Below are 23,027 nucleotides of genomic sequence, written 5' to 3'. Positions count from 1 at the left end.
TAGTGTAAATGGTAGCATTGAGGTTGTAAGTTTTAATGTTGGATGTAAGGCACTTGTCAATGCAGTTCTTGTTGGGGGCGTTGTAGAGGGACACCTTTCTTGGGGAAGAGGATGCAATGGCGACGGTGGCCATCCGCATCACTTCACCACTAGCATCATCATCCTCATCCTCATCGGAGACGTACTCCTCTTGAGCCACCAACACCTTTTGGGGCTTGTTCTTAAAGATGTTTTTCTTGTTGGGGAAGGGTTTGGCCTTGTCTTTCTGAATAAGTTTTCCACCATTGTCTTCCCTCTTCTCATAAGGACAATCAGCCACAAAGTGACTCACAATGCCATAGTTGTAGCAAGTCCTGACACGTTGCTTGCCTTTAGGCCCATTTGAGTTGTTCTTGGAGAAATTTGGCTTTGAGTTTCTTTTGGTGCCCCAAAATTGTCTTGATGCAAGAGCCATATGCTCGTGATAAGCATACTTGGTGTCTTCGGGGCACAATTCCTCTTCTTCTTCCTCATCTTCCTCCAATTAATCCTTGGCCTTCAAGGCAAGGTTGGGAGTGTATGTTCTTGACCGTTCAACATGAGCAAGAGCATTGTCAGCGGTCTTGTTCAATATGTTTATGGCAATAAACTCATCCAACACATCGCTTGAAGACAAGGAGTGAAATCTGGCCTCTGACGGTTGACGGAGGACATGGCTTTGTTGAAGGGCATGATAGCCTTGAGAAACTTACGCTTGATCCAGTTCTCATCCACATCCTTGCTTCCATGATCTTGAAGTCCGACAGCAAGAGTCATCACCCTTCGGTATAGCTCACGAGGATCTTCGTCCTCAATCATAACAAATTCATCAGCCTCATCAAGTATCACTTCATAGTTTCACCATTGAATGCTAGAACTTCCCTTGTACATGGAAATGATGTGCTCCCAACAATATTTGGCACGAGTGAGGGGATGTAAATGAGCAAGATCTTCAATAGGAACAACCCCTTGAAGGATGAACATGGCTGAATGTTTGAGGTGATTGTCAACCTCTTCTCTTGGAGTGAGATTTCTTGGATCATGAGGGTAGTAGCCTTTCTCGATGATTATCCAAAGTTGTGTTGATCTGTGATTCAAATGAGCCTTTATAGAAAAACCCAGTTAGGAAAATCATTCTTAAGAAGCTTAGGTGGAGGACCGAGATTAATAATATGCGGTGGGTGAACCGGTCCTCCATAAACCATGGGAGGAGGAACCAAGGCAGATGTATTTGCCCCAGTTGTTCCTTGAGGCAATTTATCTTTTTCACAACTAGCATTTTCCTTTTCGAAGTTGTCCCCCATATCCGAAGTTGTGGGATTAGCCACAACCAACGGGTTGGTAGATGGTTTGTGATCATCAAGGAAAACTTTAAGCATGTTCTTGACCTCGATCGTCACTAAGGATCAAAATCTGGACATGGCCTCATTTAAGCCCACACGGGAGACCGAGTTCGCAACAGCTGCCTCCGGCAACTCCCTCGGACTAACTCCATCGTCATTCATAATCTTTGGGTGGTAAAACCCTTAATAAAGAGACGAGTCTCTAAAACCAATTAAAAGGATCGATATGATTGACTAGAGGGGGCGGGGATGAATAGGAAACTAACAAATTTAATCTTTTCTTTTAATAAATTATGATTAGCAACAAATAGGTTGTCTAGATATGCAACCAAGTGAGCAACCTATATGATGCTAACAACTACAATAGTAAGCAAGAAATAAATACAAGTAAAGGTAAGAAATAACCAAAAGTGGAACCGACGAAGACGAGGATGTGTTTCCGAAGTTCCTTCCCTTTGAGGGGAAGTACGTCTCCGTTGGAGCTGTGTTGAGGCACAATGCTCCCCAAGATGCCACTAAGGCCACCGTATTCTCCTCACGCCCTCACACAATGCGAGGTGTCGTGATTCCACTAAGTGGTGCCCTTGAAGGCGGCGACCGAACCTTTACAAACAAGGTTGGTGCTCTCTCCACAACTTAAGTGGAGGTTCCCAATGAAACCACGAAGCTTCACCACAATGGAATATGGCTTCGAGGTGACCTCTTCCCTCTAGGGTGCTCAAACACCCAAGAATAACAAAATTCACACAAGAAACTTTGGGGGAATCAATTTTCATTTGGCGGAAGTGTATATCTAGATCTCATCCTTCAATCCCTAGAAAGACAACTTTGGGTGGTTAGGGAGAGAGATCGGGCAAGAAAGCTTGGAGTGCATCAATGGTGGAGAGAGAGAGGTAAGATATAAGATAGAGGTGGAAGAACCACCGCTTTATATAGGCCCCCACTTTCCAACCGTTACAACCATTGTTACATTCCAGAGGTACAACTGGTGGTGCGGGTGGTACAACTGGCTATATAATATAGCGGTACAACCGCCCAATGACCGCCCAACAACCGGACCACAATAGAAAATTGGCAAGAAGTTCTACCCACTATGAGCATCGGACACGGCAAAGTCCCAACCACTATAACCGCCTCGAACACTAGTAATACCAGCTATATATAATATAGCGGTACAACCGGTCCACCACCGCCCAAAAACTGGAGCTGAACAGAACCATGTTCGGTTGGAGACCGGTGTCGGGCCGGTTCAACCGTCCGGGCTGTGGGCGGTACAACCGTCGGTCGCAGCGTTACAACTGGCCAGTCTGGAAGGAAAGAGGGGCCTCTCTCTCAATGATGCGATGGAACGAGATCGGTGCAAAAGAGTGTGAGAGAGAATTGCTTCACCCATAAACTTCCAATGTAGATTCCCTCTTAATATTATGACATCCGTACGACCAAAGAGAATGAACACGTAGAGAATTCTGTCTTTGGTCTTTTCCATTTGGAGGGAATACCTAACCGTCTTGTGTCTTACATATGATACATGCACAACTTGACACCCGGTTAGGTAACATAGTGAGGTCTCATCATCACCAAAACACTTAAGCTAGGAGAATGCCCTTACACTCTGTCACCCCAACCATCAATGCAGTTGATGTGAAGAGATTCAAGCAACTCGACTCCCAAGCGAAGAATATCATATGTGGCCATCTGAGAAAAGGTCGGTATGGTAGAGTGAGTGATTTGGGATCTGCAAAGATCATGTGGGATAGGCTATCCAAGGTCAACGGAGGAATATCAACTCAACATGACTCTCGGGTTGATGTTCTTCGAAATCTCTTCAAAAGACTCGACAACGAAAATGTTTAGCAAACTTTCGACTCCCTCACCGATATGTCCAATGAGCTCCAAGCTCCTGGTGCCACTAACATCACCGATCAAGAGGTGGTTAAGAAATTGCTGAGATCTCTTGATTCCTAATTTTATACTATTGCTTTGATGATTCAAGAGCGTGGAGACTACAAGTCACTAGATCCTGCTGATATTCTCGAGAGACTCAATACTCATGAATTCCAACAATATGATAAAAGAGATCTCTATGGGACAAGCTATGGAAGATCTCGTGCACTGGAGGCAAAGGAGATTTCCTCACCTGAAGTAGAAGAATCTGATTGCAGTCCCGGTTACCCTAAATAACTAGGTCAGGAACTTGCAATGCTTGTGAGGAAATTCCAAAAGTTTTACAGATGAGGTCGTTTTGGAAAATCTCTAAGAACGGATATGAAGAAATCGGAATCTTCATCTGAGGACTACAAGAAAATAACTTTTCACAAATGCAAGAAATCAGGCCATTACATTGCTGATTGTCCTTGCTGGGTAAAGGAATCAAAGAATAAGAAGTAAAAAGACGGTTGTTCTCATGACTCGAAGAACAATAACAAATCCGCAAAGTCTTCATCTTCAAAGTCCTCATCACACAAGAAGAGCAGTTGCATAAAGGCTCAGGCTCTTATTGACCAGGAATGGATTCTAAGGAAGAATCAGAAGAATGTGAAGAAGAGGAAGGATCTGAAGAGGAATTCGTGTTTGTTGTGGCAAGCCTAGCTCTTGCAAGAGCATTTATCAACAAGTCCAACTCCAATCTTGAAGAAAATGATTTCATCAACTACTCTGATGATTGAGGTGACGACTCTGCCCCCACTTATTGCTTCATGGCAAAAGGTGCCAAGGTACTCAATCATGCTTCCTTGTCTAATTCAAGTAATGAAATCGATGATTATCAGAAACCTAGATACTACAAACCTCGTAATATTGCCACTAAACAATAGAATGCTATTCGAAAGCTTCAGAAACTGCTACACAAAAGTGATGATGTGTTGAACGAGGAAATGGATCACGCACAAACTCTGACTGACGAATTTGAACGTATTCAATCTAAGTTTGAAAGCCTTCAAAGTCATCATGAGACACTTTTATCTGATCATGAAAAACTTTCTTATGAGTTTCTTCAAAGAAAGTAAAATCTTGAGAAACTAGAATGTCTCATGATGATCTTCAAAAGGAAAATGATTCTTTGCTCGCTAAACATACCAGTTTGGCACAGGAAGAATTCATTCCACCATGTTTGAAATGCATCGGTCATGAATCTACTAATTCTTCACCTCAAAAATCAAATGCCAATATTGCTACAAATTCTACAACTATATTTGTGGTCACAAATTCCTCACTTGAGGAGCCCACAAATTTTACTAATGAAAATGCGGTGTTGAAGGAATTGTATGTGGCGGGCATATACAAAAGTCTGAAAGGGCATCAAACCCTTTGCAATTGCTCAAAAAGCAGATTCTGAATAGAAACCCTAGGAAAGAGGGTATTGCATTTTAGAGGAAATTGAATGTGGATCGATCATACTAGAAACCTGAGCAGTATCCTAAAATCTCATGGGTTTCGGCAAAAGGACCTCAAGTAGATCCATCTCATTATATGTCTTTACACGCGAATCTTGATATTTCTCTAACGAGTCATTTGACTTCAACTATAAACTGTTCAAAAACCAGAATGGTGAATTATTTGCTAGATATGTTGGAACTAACTGCAGGAATGGACCACCCTTGAGGAAGATCTAGGTTCCCAAAAGTTTATTGGAAAATCTTGAGGTGAATGTCCTCATGACATCACCTATGAAGAACAGGAACTCCAGATCAAATTCCTCAAGTGGACCAAAGTCTTCACAACGATCAAATTCCTCAGATGGTCCAAGTCCTGCTCGTACTTGTGCTAATGCTTCTATTATGCAGGGAAACTACAAGGGTCATAAATATGTGCATTATTCTTCAAATCATTATGTTCATAAATCCTCGAAAAATTTCTCTGGATATGCATTCGAGTACAGGAACCCACTGTTGTGAAACGAAGTGCATTAGCTTCAATGCCAAAAAATTTGTATGGTGCTCGTAGAATGATGGACTCTTTGCCAGCCCTTCAGATGTGGGTGGTGTAGAAATTGAACTAACCATTTATGCAGGTCAGGTCTCCGGACGAACTTAAACGTGTGAAGAATCTGCTGGAGACTTGAGAAAATGCTTCAAAGGATACGGTCCAACCATGATGAAATGAGACAATCATTTCACATTCCTCATGTTATCTTAACTCTACATTGTTTGATGAAATCCAAGTCTGATGAATTTGATATCATATTCTTCACTCTGACGCATATGAGATGATAAGTTGTACTGACTAATATCGATGATGATACCCCTAAAGCAACTCATTGGTTCCCGATAGTGGATGTACTAATCACATGACTGGTGACAAGAATCTATTGATAAACATTCCATTAACTCCATCACATTTGAATCATATCACCTACACAGATAAAGAAAAAGCAAGGAATTGGGTCTAGGTAAGGTTGCAATCTCTAAGGACCGACACATGGACAAAGTCATTCTTCTCGAATCCCTTGGATTCAACCTCATGTCAGTCTCAATGCTTTGTGATCTTGATACGATTGTCATCTTTGGAAAATATCGTTGCCTAGTCATCATGGAATCTGACAACTCCAAAGTATTCAAAGGCTTTAGGAGAGTAGATCTGTATATTGTTGATTTCTCTACAGGTCCACAGTCGACCACCTATCTTCCTGAAAAAGCCTCAGAGGGCTGGCTATGGGATCGACGACTTGGTCATGCTCGCATGATGAACTTGCACACTCTCGTGAAGGAGAAGCATGTCATTGGCATCAAGGGCGTTAAATTCCTCAAGGACCATTTGTGTGGGGCTTGTGAGTCCTAAAAGATGACCAGATCCAAGCATCCCTCAAAGACTATTATGACTACCACTCGTCCCTTTGAATTGCTTCACATGGACCTCTTTGGACCTACTCATTATGCCACACTAACTAATGCCGCATCTGTATGTGGCTTTGTCATTGTTGATGATTATTCATGTTACACTTGGGTGCATATTATCTGTTACAAAATAGAAGTGCAATAAGTCTTCACACAATTTTACTCAAGGGCATCAAACAATTTTGGTGTCAAGATCAAGCACATCAGGAGTGATAATGGGACTGAGTTCAAAAACATTGGTCTTGATGATTATCTTGATGAACTTGGTATTACTCATGAGCTATCTGCCCCATATATTTGTCATAAGAATGGCGTCGTGGAGCGCAAGAATAGGACTCTAGTTGAGATGACTTGCCCTATGCTTTAAGAACATCGGACCCCTCATCATTTCTGGCATGAGGCAATCAATACTACCTACCATATCATCAACAAGGTATATCTTCACAAATTCCTCAAGAAGACTTCATATGAACTCCTCATTGACAAGAAACCCAATGTAATGTATTTCAAACTCTTCATTGCAAGATGATGGATTAGATATCCTCACCACAATTCTAAATTTGCGCCGAAAGCACATGAGGGTTTTATGCTTGGTTACAAAACGGACTGACACCTACAAAGTGTTCGACAACTACCAGAACAAAGTTGTTAAAACTATAGATGTGTTGTTCGATGAAACTAACGGCTCGGAAAGAGAGCATATCGGGGGGGGGGGGGGGTTGACCCTCGGGTACCCCAAAGACAACGAGTTAGATGGGGTGCCCGCCCGCCCGGGCCGGCTCCTCTGATTCCCACCCACGGCCGGCTGCTCCGACCAGCCGGTTGTGCCAGCTAGCCGGTTGCCCGGAGTCAACTATGACGTCCCATCGGACCCGCGCGGTCGAGACGACCGTGCCCCGCGGCAACGCACTGTTGACAAGTAGCAATGCGCTGAACCGACATCATATAGTTTCATCTATAGTGTTACTTGTCCCCTGGGTGTTGATTTATAAAGCGCCCCAGGGGACGATCATAGCCTAGTTCACAAGCTACGTTCAGCTTGGCATGCAAGCTATGTTGGAATTATGCCCTAGAGGCAATGAAAAATAAGTTATTATTATAATTCCTATGTCAAGATAATCATTTATTATCCATGCTATAATTGTATTGAATGAAGACTTAGATATATGTGTGGATACATAGAGAAATCACCATCCCTAGCAAGCCTCTAGTTGGCTAGCTAGTTGATCAAGGATAGTCAGGGTCTTCTGGCTATGAGCAAGGTGTTGTTGCTTGATAACTGGATCACATCATTGGGAGAATCATGTGATGGACTAGACACAAACTAATAGACGTAGCATGTTGATCGTGTCATTTTGTTGCTACTGTTTTCTGCGTGTCAAGTATTTATTCCTATGACCATGAGATCATATAACTCACTGACACCGGAGGAATGCTTTGTGTGTATCAAACGTCACAACATAACTGGGTGGCTATAAAGATTCTCTACAGGTATCTCCGAAGGTTTCCGTTGAGTTAGTATGGATCAAGACTGGGATTTGTCACTCCGTGTGACGGAGAGGTATCTCGGGGCCCACTCGGTAATACAACATCACACACAAGCCTTGCAAGCAATGTGACTTAGTGTAAGTTGTGGGATATTGTATTACGGAACGAGTAAAGAGACTTGCCGGTAAACGAGATTGAAATAGGTATGCGGATACTGACGATCGAATCTCGAGCAAGTAACATACCGAAGGACAAAGGGAATGACATACGGGATTATATGAATCCTTGGCACTGAGGTTCAGACGATAAGATCTTCGTGGAATATGTAGGATCCAATATGGGCATCCAGGTCCCGCTATTGGATATTGACCGAGGAGTCCCTCGGGTCATGTCTACATAGTTCTCGAACCCGCAGGGTCTGCACACTTAAGGTTCGACGTTGTTGTATGCGTATTTGAGTTATATGGTTGGTTAACGAATGTTGTTCGGAGTCCCAGATGAGATCACAGACATCACGAGTGTTTCCGAATGGTCCTAAAATGAAGATTGATATATAGGATGACCTCATTTGATTACCGGAAGGTATTCGGAGTTACCGGGAATGACGAATGGGTTCCGGGAGTTCACTGGGGGGGGCAGCCCACCCCGGGGAAGCCCATAGGACTTAGGGGTGCCGCACCAGCCCTTAGTGGGCTGGTGGGCAAGCCCAGAGAGGCCCCTGCGCAGGAGATAAGAAAATCAAAGAGAAAAAAGGGGGGAAGTGGGAAGGAAGGGAAGGACTCCACCTTCCAATCCTAGTTGGACTAGGATTGGAGGAGGAATCCTCCTCCCCCCCATCGGCCAAACCCCTTGGGGCCTCTTGAGACCCAAGGCAAAGCTCCTCCCCTCCCACCTATATATACGGAGGTTTTAGGGCTCATTTGAGACAACTTTTCCACGGCAACCCGACCACATACCTCCACGGTTTTTCCTCTAGATCATGTTCTGCGGAGCTCGGGCGGAGCCCTGCTGAAATTAGATCACCACCAACCTCCTGAGCGCCGTCACGCTGCCGGAGAACTCATCTACTTCTCTGTCTATCTTGCTGGATCAAGAAGGCCGAGATCATCGTCGAGCTGTACGTGTACTGAATGCGGAGGTGCCGTCCGTTTGGCACTAGATCGTGGGACGGTTCGCGGGGCGGATCGAGGGACGTGAGGACGTTCCACTACATCAACTGCGTTTATTAACGCTTCTGCTATGCGATCTACAAAGGTACTTAGATCGGAAATCCCCTCTCGTAGATGGACATCACCATGATAGGTCTTCGTGCGCGTAGGAAATTTTTTGTTTCCCATGCGACGTTCCCCAACAAGCTACCCAATGTAGGTTACATGTCAAGCCAACCACCTATGCCTATATAAAAGGCACCATGCCTCCTCATATGGGGGCATCCCCTTTCCCTCTCACCCATATGTGAGGCCAAGGGTCAGAGCAGTCATCTCCCTCTCCCTCCTCGAGGAGCAACTTTGTACTGCAAATACACCTCATATACACACATGCAATAGTAGGGGTATTATCGCTGGGGAGAGGCCCGAACCTGGGTAAACCACCTTATGATACTACCCCATCCCATCATGGATCTTCCATAATAGCCTTGCTCTCACCTTAATTAGCCACCCCCTCGCATCTGTTGTGAGAAAACGACGATAGTTGGCACCCACCGTGGGGCTCACTCCTCCTGGAACCGTGGTCCGGGTGGGACCGTTTTCGCCATCATCACCATGGCGTCACCGCTGCCTCTCCGGTAGCGCTCGGGGGCCCAACATCGACACGCCCCCGGGGCCGGCCTCGCCTTCTTCGTCGCCACTGTTGTGACACCGGCTGTTCGTCACGTCTCCTGCGTTGCCGAACCTGTGAGAATTCATCACATAAACCCTGCTCGGATATTCACCATACACAAGCTAGATAATTTCCAACCACTACCCATCTATAAGCCAGATGGAGTCAGACGCCGCTCATACACTACATGTACCTGATACGTCTCCAACATATCTATTATTTTTATTGTTCCATGCTGTTATATTATTATTCTTGGATATTTTACAATCATTTTGTAGTAATTTTATATCATTTTTTGGTACTAACCTATTGACATAGTGCCCAGTGCCAGTTGCTATTTTCTGCATGTTTTTTTACATCACGGGAAATCAATACCAAATGGAGTCCAAACGCAGCAAAACTTTCTATGGATTTTTTTGGGCCTACATCAAGTGGGCTAGGCACGCACTTGAGGGGAGCTCCAATGGGAGCACAACCCACCAAGGCACGCCTGGGCCCCCAGGCACGCCCCGGTGGGTTGTGCCCTCCTCGTTGGCCTCCTGCACCGCCTATTTGCTCTATAAATACCCAAATATTCCAGAAACCCTAGGAGGGGGACAAAAATAAATTCCAGACGCCAATCTAGACAACATCATGGAGGGGTTCATGATGTCCATTGGTGCCTCTCCGATGATGCGTGAGTAGTTCTTTGTAGACCTACAGGTCCGTAGTTAGTAGCTAGATGGCTTCCTCTCTCTCTCTTGATTATCAATACAATGTCTCTTGGAGATCCACATGATGTAAGTCTTTTTGCGATGTGTTTGTTGCGATCCGATGAACTTTGAGTTTATGATCAGATCTATGTTTTTATCCATGAAAGTTATATGAGTCTTATTTGATCTCTTATATGTCTAATTGATTATAGCCTCGTATTTCTTATCCGATATTTGGTTTTGTTTTGCCAACTTGACCTATTTATCTTGCAATGGGAAGAGGTGCTTTGTGATGGGTTTGATCTTACGGTTCTTGATCCCAGTGACAGAAAGGGAAACGTCACGTATGTATCGTTGCTATTAAGGATAAAAAGATGGGGTCTATTTCTACATAAATAGATCTTGTCTACATCATGTCATCGTTCTTATTGCATTACTCCGTTTTCCATGAACTTAATACACTAGATGCATGCTGGATAGCGGTCGATGTGTGGAGTAATAGTAGTACATGCAGGCAAGAGTCGGTCTACTAATCTTGGACATTATGCCTATATAATGATCATTGTGAATGATTATTTGAAGCTCTATCAATTGCCCAACAGTAATTGTTTTCCCACCATTTTCTATTTTTCTCGAGAGAAGCCACTAGTGAAACCTATGGCCCCCGGGTCTCTTTTCATCATATTTTCCTTTGCGATCTATTTCCCTTTGCTTTTATTTTCAGATCTATTAAACAAATAATACAAAGTTACCTTGCTGCAATTTATTTGTTCCACGATCTATTTATCCTATCTACCACTTCTACCTCACGTTATTTGCCTATCTTGAGGTGTCGTACCCGAAAGGGATTGATAACCCCTTTAACACGTGGGTTGTGAGTATTTGTTATTTGTGTGCGGGTGTTGTTTACGTGGTGTGAGGAGGTTCTCCTATTGGTTCGATAACTTTGGACTCATCACTGAGGGAAATACCTACCGTTGCTATACTGGATCATCCCTTCCTGTTTGGAGAAATACCGACGTAGTTCTAGCAGACATCAAAAGGAATTTCTCGCGCCGTTGCCGGGGAGGATCTTCAACATCAACCAGGTTCCTAATCACAAATCTCATCTCCTCGCAATTTGCATTATTTTCCATTTGCCTATCGTTTTCCTCTCCCCCACTTCTATACAATTTACTGTTTTATTCGCCCTCTTTTCCGTTTGCCTTTTTTCTTGTTTGCTATCTTTGCTTATGTTGCCATGTGCCTTCTATTTGCTTGCTAAAAATCTATTGATATGGATCCTCATCCGCTTCCTAATATTTTCAAGAGATCCAATTATGATGAACCAATTGCTAGTGAGTTGAGTGTACTTGATTATCTCTATGAAGTTTTGCTTGAGATTTGTGAATCTGAAAATTGTGATGAAGTGATTCACGATGTTTCCTTGAATGAAAAGCATGATTGCAATGATATTGTTGTAAAATTCTATTAATATCAATTGTGCTAATGATATGCAAACCCACAAGCTTGGGGATGCTATATTTGATGAGTTTGCCATGACCTCTACTTATTGCAATGATCATAATTGGGGTGATAATGCTTCTTATGATCTTGATAACTTATTTAATTCTCTTGATGAATATGATATTGAAAGTGGGTTTGGAAGAGTGTCAACTTTATGCATTATTGATCCCACTATTTTGGAGAGTGTTCAATCTTATGATTTTTTTATAGAAGTTGGTTTGGAGAGGTCATGACTTTATTTGATGATAATCCCATGCTACTTCTCAAACAACAGCGCCAGAAATTGACACGTTGATGGAGATTGGGCTTGCGTTGGTTTTTCCCTTGAACTGGAAAGGGTGATGCAGCATAGGAGCAGTAAGTATTTCCCTCAGTTTGAGAACCAAGGTATCGATCCAGAAGGAGGGTGTCGTCAAGTCCAGAATACCTGCACAAACACAAACAAGCTTGCACCCAACGCTTCAAAGGGGTTGTCGATCCCTTCAAGATTGTTTGCAAAGTGAGATCTGAAGGCGGAAAGAGCAACGAAGTAAAAATTGTAGGCTGAAAATATGGTGTGGAGTAGACCCTGGGGGCCATAGAGTTCACTAGAGGTTTCTCTCAAAATAGCAAGAATACGGTGGGTGAACAAATTACTGTCCAGCAATTGATAGAACCGTGCAAAGTCATGACGATATATAAGGCAATGATCTAGCATATAGGCATCACGTCCGAGACAAGTAGACCGATACTTTCTGCATCTACTACTATTACTCCACACATCGACTGCTATCCAGCATGCATCTAGTCTATTGAGTTCATGACGGACAGAGTAATGCTTTAAGAAAGATGACATGATGTAGAGGGATAATCTCAAACCAATGATGAAAACCCCATCCTTTTACCCTTGATGGCAACAACACGATACATGCCTCGCTACCCCTTCTGTCACTGGGTGAGGTCACCGCACGGTATGAACCCAAAACCAAGCACTTCTCCCATTGCAAGAATCATAGATGTAATTGGCCAGACAAAACCCACAACTCGAAGAGAATTACAAAGATATGTAATCATGCATAAGAGAGATCAGAAGAAACTCAAATAAGATTCATAGATAATTTGATCATAAATCCACAATTCATCGGATCTCGACAAACACACCGCAGAAGAAGATTACATCGGATAGATCTCCATGAAGATCATGGAGAACTTTGTATTGAAGATCCAAGAGAGAGAAGAAGCCATCTATTTACTAGCTATGGACTTGTAGGTCTATGGTGAACTACTCACGCATCATCGGAGAGGTCATGGTGTTGATGAACAAGCCCTCCTTGTCCGAATCCCCCCTCCGGCAGGGTACCAGAACGTGCCCCGGATGGGTTCTTGCGGAGACAGAAGCTTGCGGCGGCGGAAAAGTGATTACGATGCTCCCCTGATTTTTTTGGGAATATTTGGGAATTTATAGGCGCAGGATCTAGGTCAGGGGACCTCCAGGGGGCCCACAAGCCTGCATGGCGCGCCCCCTGGCCGCGGGGTGGGGGCTTGTGGGGCCCCTGGGGCTCTTCTCGCTTGGCCCCCAAGCTCCCGATCTTCGTCCGTTCCAGAAATATCTTTTCGGGGATTTTCTTCCGTTTGGACTCCGTTTGAAAATCTCCTTTGAAAGGGGTCAAAAACATGCAAAAACAGGAACTGGCACTTGGCGCTGAGTTAATAAGTTAGTCCCAGAAAATAAATAAAAGGCATGCAAAACATCCAAAGTTTGACAAGATAATAGCATGAAACCATGAAAAATTATAGATACGCTGGAGACGTATCAAGCATCCCCAAGCTTAACTCCTGCTCGTCCTCGAGTAGGGAAGTGATAAAGAATGATTTTTTGATGTGGAATGCTACCTAGCATAGTTGTCCTTTGCAACTTCTTTCACGTGGCATGAATGTCAGATCCGTACGATTCAAAACAATAGTTTTCTATTGACATGAAAACAGTAATACTTAAAGAAAACTAGCAAAGTAATCATGAACTTTCAAAATAACAAGGCCAAAGAAAGTTATCCCTACAAAATCATATAGTCTGGCTATGCTCCATCATCCTCACACAACTAATGTAAATCATGCACAACCCCAGAATTGGCCAAGTAATTGTTTTCGCACTCTTACTTTCTCAAACTTTTATAACTATCACGCAATACATGAGCGCGAGCCATGGATAAAGCACTATAGGTGGAATAGAGTATGGTGGTGGTTGTGAGACAAAAAAGGAGGAGATGGTCACATTAACTCGGTGTATCAATAGGCTATGGAGATGCCCATTAATAGATATCAATGTGAATGAGTAGGGACTGCCATACAAGAGATGCACTAGAGCTATAAGTATGTGGAAGCTCAAAAGGAAAACTAGTGGGTGTGCATCCAACTTGCTTGCTCACGAAGACCTAGGGCAATTTTGAGGAAGCCCATCATTGGAATATACAAGCCAAGTTATATAAAAGATTCCCACTAGCATATGGTAGTGACAAAGCAAGAAGCTCTCAATCATGAAGAACATGGTGCTAATATGAAGGACAAGTGTGGAAAAAGATAGTAGCATTGTCCCTTCTCTCTTTTTCTCTCATTTTTTTATTTGGGCTCTTAGTCCTCTTCTTTTCTTTTCTCACATTTTTTTTCTTTTTGGGATCTTTGGCCTATTTTATTTATTTATTTCCTCACATGGGACAATGCTCTAATAATGATGATCATCACACTTTTAGTTACTCAAAGCTCAAAGATCACAATGATGATGACCCATAGGAAATGCCTCCGGCAGTGTACAGGGATGTGCAACGATCTAGTATGATCAAGCAATGGAAATATGAGAGTGACGGCACTAGTCATGAGACGGAACAGTGGTAGTTGCATGGCAATATATCTCGGAATGGCTATGAAAATGCCATAGTAGGTAGGTATGGTGGCTGTTTTGAGGAAGGAATTTGGTGGGTTTGTGCACCGGCGAGAATTGTGCCGCACTAGAGAGGCTAGCAATGGTGGAAGGTGAAAGTGCATCGATACCATGGACTCAACATTAGTCATAAAGAACTCACATACTTATTGCAAAAGTTTTTATTAGTAATCGAAACAAAGTGCTAAACGCATACTCCGAGGGGAAGGGTTGCTAGGTGTAAACCATCGCCCGATCCCGACCTCAACACAAAGGATGATAATCAATAGATCAATTATGCTCCGACTTCCTAACATAGAGGTTCACCATACGTGCATGCTAGGGGAATCACTAACTTCAACACAAGTATTTCTAGATTCACAACACCCTACTAACATAGCTTTTAATATTCCCAAATCCATGTCTCAAAACAAATTGAGAGGAATCGAAACTTTTCTTTCTACTCAATGCACATGAAGATGGAGGTTTTTGCATCCTCTTTGTATACCTAGCACATGGGACTACTTTCATAGCATAAGCCAACTACCAAATCACGCACCGCCGTGCTCTAAAGATATAAGTGAAGCACAATAGCAAAAGTATCTAGCTCAAAAAAATATAAGTGAAGCGCTAGAGCAAAAGTGTCTAGCTCAAAAAGATATAAGTGAAGCACTATGAGCATTCTAGCAAAATCACGATGAGTTCATGTCTCTCTCTCTCAAAAAGGTGTGCAACAAGGATGATTGTGACAAAAAAAAGACTCCTAAGATACAAGACGCTCCAAGTAATGTTACCGATGGATTAAAGACGAAAGAGGGGATGCCTTCCCGGGACATCCCCAAGCTTAGGATTTTTGGTGTCCTTGAATTTGGCTTGGGGTGCCTTGGGCATCCCCAATCTTGAGCTCTTTCCACTCCTTGTCTCTTTGTCCATGAGAAGGTCACCCAAAACTTGAAAACTTCACAACACAAAACTTAAACAGAAACTTGTGATAACATTAGTACAAGGAAACAAACTACCACTTCTTTTGGTACTGTAGAAAACTTGAATTCTATCTATATTGATGATGGGCTACTGTATTCTCACTTTCCCGTGGCTAGTAACCCCCGATACTAACCATAGTTTCATCAAAAACAAGCAACCAACCCAACAAAAACAGAATCTGTGAAAAACATACCAGTATGTAGAAATCTCTATACTTCGTATACTTCTGTAACTTCAAAAAATATGAAAACTTACGACGGTCTGGGGAAAAAGCATATAAATCAAAATAAAAAAGAATCAACTCAAAATATATTTCTGAATAAAAATGAAAAATCATCTCGTGAGCGAAAAGTTTCTGTCTTTTTCCAGCAGGATCAAACAACCATTACCAAGACTAATCATAAAGGCTTTGCTTGGCTCAAACACAAAAGGAAACACAAAAAACGCAATCACAACGGAATTATGAAAGTGTGGACGCAACAAAACAGAAATAAAAAGATAATTCATTGGGTTGCCTCCCAACAAGCGCTATTGTTTAACGCCCTTAGCTAGGCATAGAAGCAATAGAATCACGTATCGTCGTCTTTGGTGCTCAAACCATAAGTGGCTCTAATCATGTTTTCATAAGGCAATCTTATTTTCTTTCTGGGAAAGTGTTCCATACCCTTCCTTAAAGGAAATTGAAATCTAATATTCCCTTCCTTCATATCGATGATAGCACCAATTGTCCTTAGGAAAGGTCTACCAAGAATAATAGGGCATGTAGGATTGCAATCAATGTCAAGCACAATGAAATCCACGGGTACATGGTTCCTATTTGCAATAATAAGAACATCATTGATCCTTCCCATGGGTTTCTTGACAGTAGAATTAGCAAGATGCAAATTAAGAGAACACTCTTCAATCTCATTAAAACCCAGAACATCACATAAAGACTTTGGAATCGCAGAAACACTAGCACACAAATCACACAAAGCATTGTACTCATAGTTTTTTATTTTGATTTCGATGGTAGGTTCCCACTCATCATGAAGCTTTCTAGGGATAGAGACTTCCAATTCAAGTTTCTCTTCAAGAGCTTTCATCATAGCTCCGACGATATGATCGGTAAAGGCTTTGTTTTGGCTATAAGAGTGTGGAGAGTTCAACATAGATTGCATCAAAGAAATGCATTCAATCAAGGAGCAACTATCATAATTGAATTCCTGGAAATCCACGGTTGTAATTTCATTACTACTCAAAGTTTTAACGTCTTCTACTCCACTTTTAATGCTTTTTGCATCAACATAGATGGACTCCGAATCATGGGGAACTTTTCAACCAAAGTGGATTCATATCCAGCCCCATAATCATTAGGTTTGACACAAGAAAACAAAGATTCAATGGGAGTCACACCAAGCACTTTAAGATCTTCGTGATTCTCATCACGAGAACACGCCTTTTTAAGCCATTCACGTCTAGCACAAATTTGGGCGGTTCTTTCTTGGCTCTCAATCATGGAAACACGCATAGCTTTCAAAGTTTCATCCATGTTGATTTTGGGAGGAGCACATCTAACTTTCAAAGCATCAACACATATCTTTGCACTTATCCCAAGAATCGATACTATTTTTGGGCAAAGAAGAAAACCAAGTTTTTTCGCGATCTCACAACGAGAAAGGAAAAAACTTCAATTTAATCACGTCATTATCCACATATTTTTTCTTTTGCATATCACGAAGCTCAGTGATGGTATTGAGATGGGATGCGACATCTTCATTAGGAAGGCCAGAGAATTGCTCTTTCATAACAAGATTCAGCAAAGGAGCATTGATTTCTTATGACTCCGGACTAGTGGCGGGAGCAATCGGAGTACTAATAAAATCATTATTATTAGTATTCGAGAAGTCACAAAATTTGGTGTTTTCGTTCATGGTGACTTCAGCAAGCAAGCAAGCACACAAGCAAACAAAAAGCGAGCAAGAAAAAGGGCGAACGAAAAGGCGAACGAAAAAGGCAAATTGGTGAAGTGGGGGAGAGGAAAACGAGAGGCAACTGGCAAACAAAGTAAATGAAAGTGGGTTTGGAAGAGTGTCAACTTTAGGCATTATTGATCCAACTATTTTGGAGAGTGTTCAATCTTATGATTTTTTTTATAGAAGTGGGTTTGGAGAGGTCATGACTTTATTTGATGATAATCCCATGCTACTTATCAAACAACAGCGCCAGAAATTGACACATTGACGGAGATTGGGCTTGCGTTGGTTTTTCCCTTGAAGAGGAAAGGGTGATGCAGCACAGGGGCAGTAAGTATTTCCCTCAGTTTGAGAACCAAGGTATCGATCTAGAAGGAGGGTCTCATTAATTCCAGAGTACCTGCACAAACACAAACAAGCATGCACCCAACACTTCAAAGGGGTTGTCAATCCCTTCAAAATTGTTTGCAAAGTGAGATCTGAAGGCGGAAAGTGCAACGAAGTAAAAAGTGTAGGCTGAAAATATGGTGTGGAGTAGACCCTGGGGGCCATAGTGTTCACTACATGCTTCTCTCAAAATAGTAAGTAATACGATGGGTGAACAAATTACTGTCGAGCAATTGATAGAACCGTGCAAAGTCATGACGATATCTAAGGCAATGATCTAGCATATAGGCATCACGTCCGAGACAAGTAGACCGATACTTTCTGCATCTACTACTATTACTCCACACATCGACCGCTATCCAGCATGCATCTAGTGTATTGAGTTCATGACGAACAGAGTAACGCTTTAAGAAAGATGACATGATGTAGAGGGATAATCTCAAACCGATGATGAAAACCCCATCTTTTTACCCTTGATGTCAACAACACGATACGTGCCTCGCTACCCCTTCTGTCACTGGGTGAGCTCACCGCACGGTATGAACCCAAAACCAAGCACTTCTCCCATTGCAAGAATCATAGATCTAGTTGGCCAGACAAAACCCACAACTCGAAGAGAATTACAAGGATATGAAATCATGCATAAGAGAGATCAGAAGAAACTCAAATAAGATTCATAGATAATCTGATCATAAATCCACAATTCATCGGATCTCGACAAATACACGGCAAAAGAAGATTACATCGGATAGATCTCCATGAAGATTATGGAGAACTTTGTATTGAAGATCCAAGAGAGAGAAGAAGCCATCTAGTTACTACCTATGGACTCGTATGTCTATGGTGAACTACTCACACATCATCAGAGAGGTCATGGTGTTGATGAAGAAGCCCTCCGTGTCCGAATCCCCCCTCCGACAGGGCACCAGAACGTGCCCCAGATGGGATCTTGCGGAGACAGAAGTTTGAGGTGGCGGAAAAGTGATTACGATGATCCCCTGATTTTTTGGGAATATTTGGGAATTTATAGGTGCAAGATCTAGGTCAGGCGACCTCCAGGGGGGCCACCAGCCTGCATGGCGCGCCCCCCCTGGCCGAAGGGTGGGATCTTGTGGGGCCCCTGGGGCTCTTATCGCTTGGCCCCCAAGCTCTCCGTTCTTCTTCCGTTCCAGAAAAAAAATCTTTTCAGGGATTTTCTTCTGTTTGGACTCCGTTTCAAAATCTCCTCTAAAAGGGGTCAAAATAATGGAAAAAAACAGGAACTGGCACTTGACACTGAGTTAATAAGTTAGTCCCAGAAAATAAATAAAAGGCATGCAAAACATCCAAAGTTTGACAAGATAATATCATGAAACCATAAAAAATTATAGATACGTTGGAGACGTATCATCCCTCTATTTTGGAAGAGTGTCAACTTTGCATGCATGTAGATCATGAAGAGAAAATTTTATATGATAGCTATATTGTTGAATTTGAGTATGATCTTACATGCAATTATTATGAGAGCGGAAAATATGGTCCTAGAAATTTTCATATTACTAATTTACCTCTCGTTATGTTGAGATTGTCAATCCTTTATTCTTCTCCCTTGCATATGCTAGTTTTTGCTTCCCTTGATAATTTGTTTGCTTGTAAAATACCTATGCATACGAAGTATGTTAGACTTAAATGTGATTTTGACATGCCATATGATGCTCTCTTTGTGCTTCAATTCTTGTCTTTCGTGAGAGCTAAAAGGTTTTAAAGAAAATCGCTTGTTGGGAGACAACCCAATATTTTATTTCCTGTTTAAAAAAATACACAAATATGCCTCTGATTAGATGTGTTTTGTGGTTGAAATTAGTGTTTGTGCCAAGCAAGGCCTTTGGGATGATTTGGGTGAAGGTTGATTTGATCTTGCTGAAAAACAGAAACTTTTGCGCTCACGAAATTACTTTCCAGTTTTAACAAAAGAGTGCTTTTGAGTTGATTCCTTCTTCAGAAGATTAATAAACAGATTATTCACGTCGTCCTAATATTTCAGAATTTTTGGAGTTACATAAGTATTCGAAGTAGTTAAATTGCTACAGACTGTTCTGTTTTTGACAGATTCTGTTTTCTTTGCGTTGTGTGCTTGTTTTGATGATTCTATGGTTTTCTTTGATGATTTATTGCCACAGAGAAGTTGGCATACTTTAGATATAATGCAAAAATAAAATATGAATATGTTTTCAACAATACTTGTAGTAGTGGTTTACTTTCTTATACTAACGGATCTCACGAAGGTTTTGTTGAGTTTTGTGTGATTGAAGTTTTCAACTTTTGGGTGATCTTACAATGGATGAAGGAATAAGGATTAGCAAAAGGCTAAGCTTGGGGATGCCTGAGGAACCCAAAAATAATATTTAAGAAGTAGCAAGCAACTAAGCTTGGGGATGCCCCGAGTGGAATCCCCTCTTTCTTCTAGCAACCTTCGGTATTTTACTTGAAACTATATTTTTATTCGTCACATATTATGAGTTTTGCTTGGAGCATATTGTATGATATGAGTGTTTGCTTGTTTTGATTTGTGTTTTAAGTCTTGAATCCTTGCTGGACACGCCTTTTTTAGAGAGCCAAAAATATATGCTATGCTTGCCCCAATGCTTCACTTAAATTTTTAGAGCCATGGATTTGCTCTAATACTTCACTTGCATCTTTTTGAGCACGGTGCGCTTTTTTATTTTTGAAGAAATGCTCTCATGCTTCACTTATATTTATTCGGGATTTAGTAAAAAAATTAAGAAATTCTCTCTTGCTTCACTTAGATTATTTTCAGAGAAATAAAAATTATGCTCATGTTCTTCAGTTAAATTTGTTTGAGCTTATCAAAAGCAACATATGAAAATAGTCCCAAAGTGGTAGATATCCAAGGAGGATATAATAAATTTTTTCATGAAGATCATTGGACAAAATAAACTTGATTCTTAGTAATGGTTTTGAGATATGACGATATGATATGTGAGTCATGTTGTTAAGTAATTGTGCTTTAGTAAGAATATTGATGTTAAGGTTTGTGATTCCCTATGCATGCACGAAAGTCAATAGTTACGCAACAAAATTTATATCCTACTTGTGGTGCATTATTCGGTGTTACTTATGCTTAATGCTTGGTTACGAGATTTTTCGTTTCTTGGTTGGTCGCTTCTCAATCTTTTTGCTAGCCTTCATTTTGCACAAAGTATGATCACTACTTGTGCATCCAAAACCCTTTAAACCAGTTTTGCCATATGAGTCCACTATACCTACCTATATGCGGTACTTCCATGCCGTTCTAAGCAAATTCGCATGTGCCATCTCTAATTTTCAAAATAAATTTCTCTTTTGTGTGATCTACCTCTCGCGAGGCGGTGAGGGCTGGCAAATATTTTCCATGCTAGATGTGTTATTCTCACGATGAGTGTTTATTGACTTGTCATTGCACGAGAGTACGACAAAGGTATTAGGGATGCGAGCCCCGAAATGAAAAAAATGAATTTAATTTTTGTTGTCAAATAACAAATTCCTTGGGAAGTGTTGGTATGGAAGGCACCCATGGATACGGACAAGCCATGGAAAGTGAAAGTAATGGTGGAAAAATCAAATCAACTTTATTTTATGTTTGGAAACCGCCTATGATGTATCTAGCATGGAAAGTGTTGGGAGCCCTAAGTTGTTTTCGTTGGTGGAAAAGTATGCCTCCCAAAATGTTTTTATCTCTGAGTTTTCGTTTTGAGCTCTGGCACCTCTACAAATCCCTACTTCCCTCTACAAAGGGCCTTTATTTTATTTATGCCATTTTTATTTTGAATTTGAGTATCCATCTTCTCTCATAACGCACCAACTAAGGGGCACTATGATCGTATTTGAGCATTGGGTGTAGCTAATATTCGAGTGTGTTTCATGAATGCATCAATGGTTGAGCATCATGGGCTAGGGATAACTAGCTTTAGTGTTGATATTTTTAAAGACATGGTTGCTTGTTGGTATGCTTGAGTATTCAAGTCTTCATGTCAAAACTAGACTATTGCTTTAAACCATATAAAAGTCCAAATGTCCATGCCATAAAGAAAAGAACTGTCATGGACATGTTAGGCAACATTCCACAACAAAAGTTCTATTTTTATCATTTACCTACTCGAGGATGAGCATGAATTAATCTTGGGGATCTAGATACGTATCCAACGTATCTATAATTATTGATTGTTCCATGTTGTTATATTATCAATCTTGGATGTTTTACAATCATTTTATAGTCATTTCGTATCATTTTTTGGTACTAACCTATTGACATGGTGCCAAGTGTCAGTTGTTGTTTTCTGCATGTTTTTTACATCACAGGAAATCAATACCAAACGGAGTCCAAATGCAGTGAAACTTTTTGTGGATTTTTTTGGGCCAGAAGACATCCAATGGGCAAGGAACACAGTTGAGGGGAGCTCCGACGGGAGCACAACCCACCAGGGTGCGCCTGGGCCCCCACCCGCTCCCCGGTGGGTTGTGCCCTCCTCGTTGTCTCCTGCACCGCCTCTTCGCTCTATATATACCCAATATTCCAGAAACCCTAGGAGGGGGAACGGAAATCAATTCCAGCCGCTGCAGAGTCCAGAAACACCAGATCCAATCTACACAACATCACAGAGGGGTTCATCATGTCCATTGGTGCCTCTTCGATGATGTGTGAGTAGTTCTTTATAGACCTATGGGTCCATAGTTAGTAGCTAGATGGCTTCCTCACTCTCTCTCCTGATTATCAATAAAATGGTATCTAGGAGATCCATATGATGTAAGTCTTTTGCGGTGTGTTTGTTGGGATCCATTGAACTTTGAGTTTATGATCAGATCTATGTTTTTATCCATGAAAGTTATTTGAGTCTTCTTTGATCTCTTATATGCATGATTGATTATAGCCTCGTATTTCTTCTCCGATATTTGGGTTTTGTTTGGCCAACTTGATCTATTTATCTTGCAATGGGAAGAGGTGCTTTCTGATGGGTTCGATCTTATGGTGCTTGATCCCAGTGATAGAAAGGGAGACGACATGTATGTATTGTTACTATTAAGCATAAAAAGATGGGGTCTATTTCTACATAAATAGATCTTGTCTACAT

This window comes from Hordeum vulgare, chromosome 6H (assembly GCF_904849725.1).
Source record: "Hordeum vulgare subsp. vulgare chromosome 6H, MorexV3_pseudomolecules_assembly, whole genome shotgun sequence".
NCBI lineage: Eukaryota > Viridiplantae > Streptophyta > Magnoliopsida > Poales > Poaceae > Hordeum > Hordeum vulgare.
Note: the sequence above shows the minus strand (reverse complement) of the source record.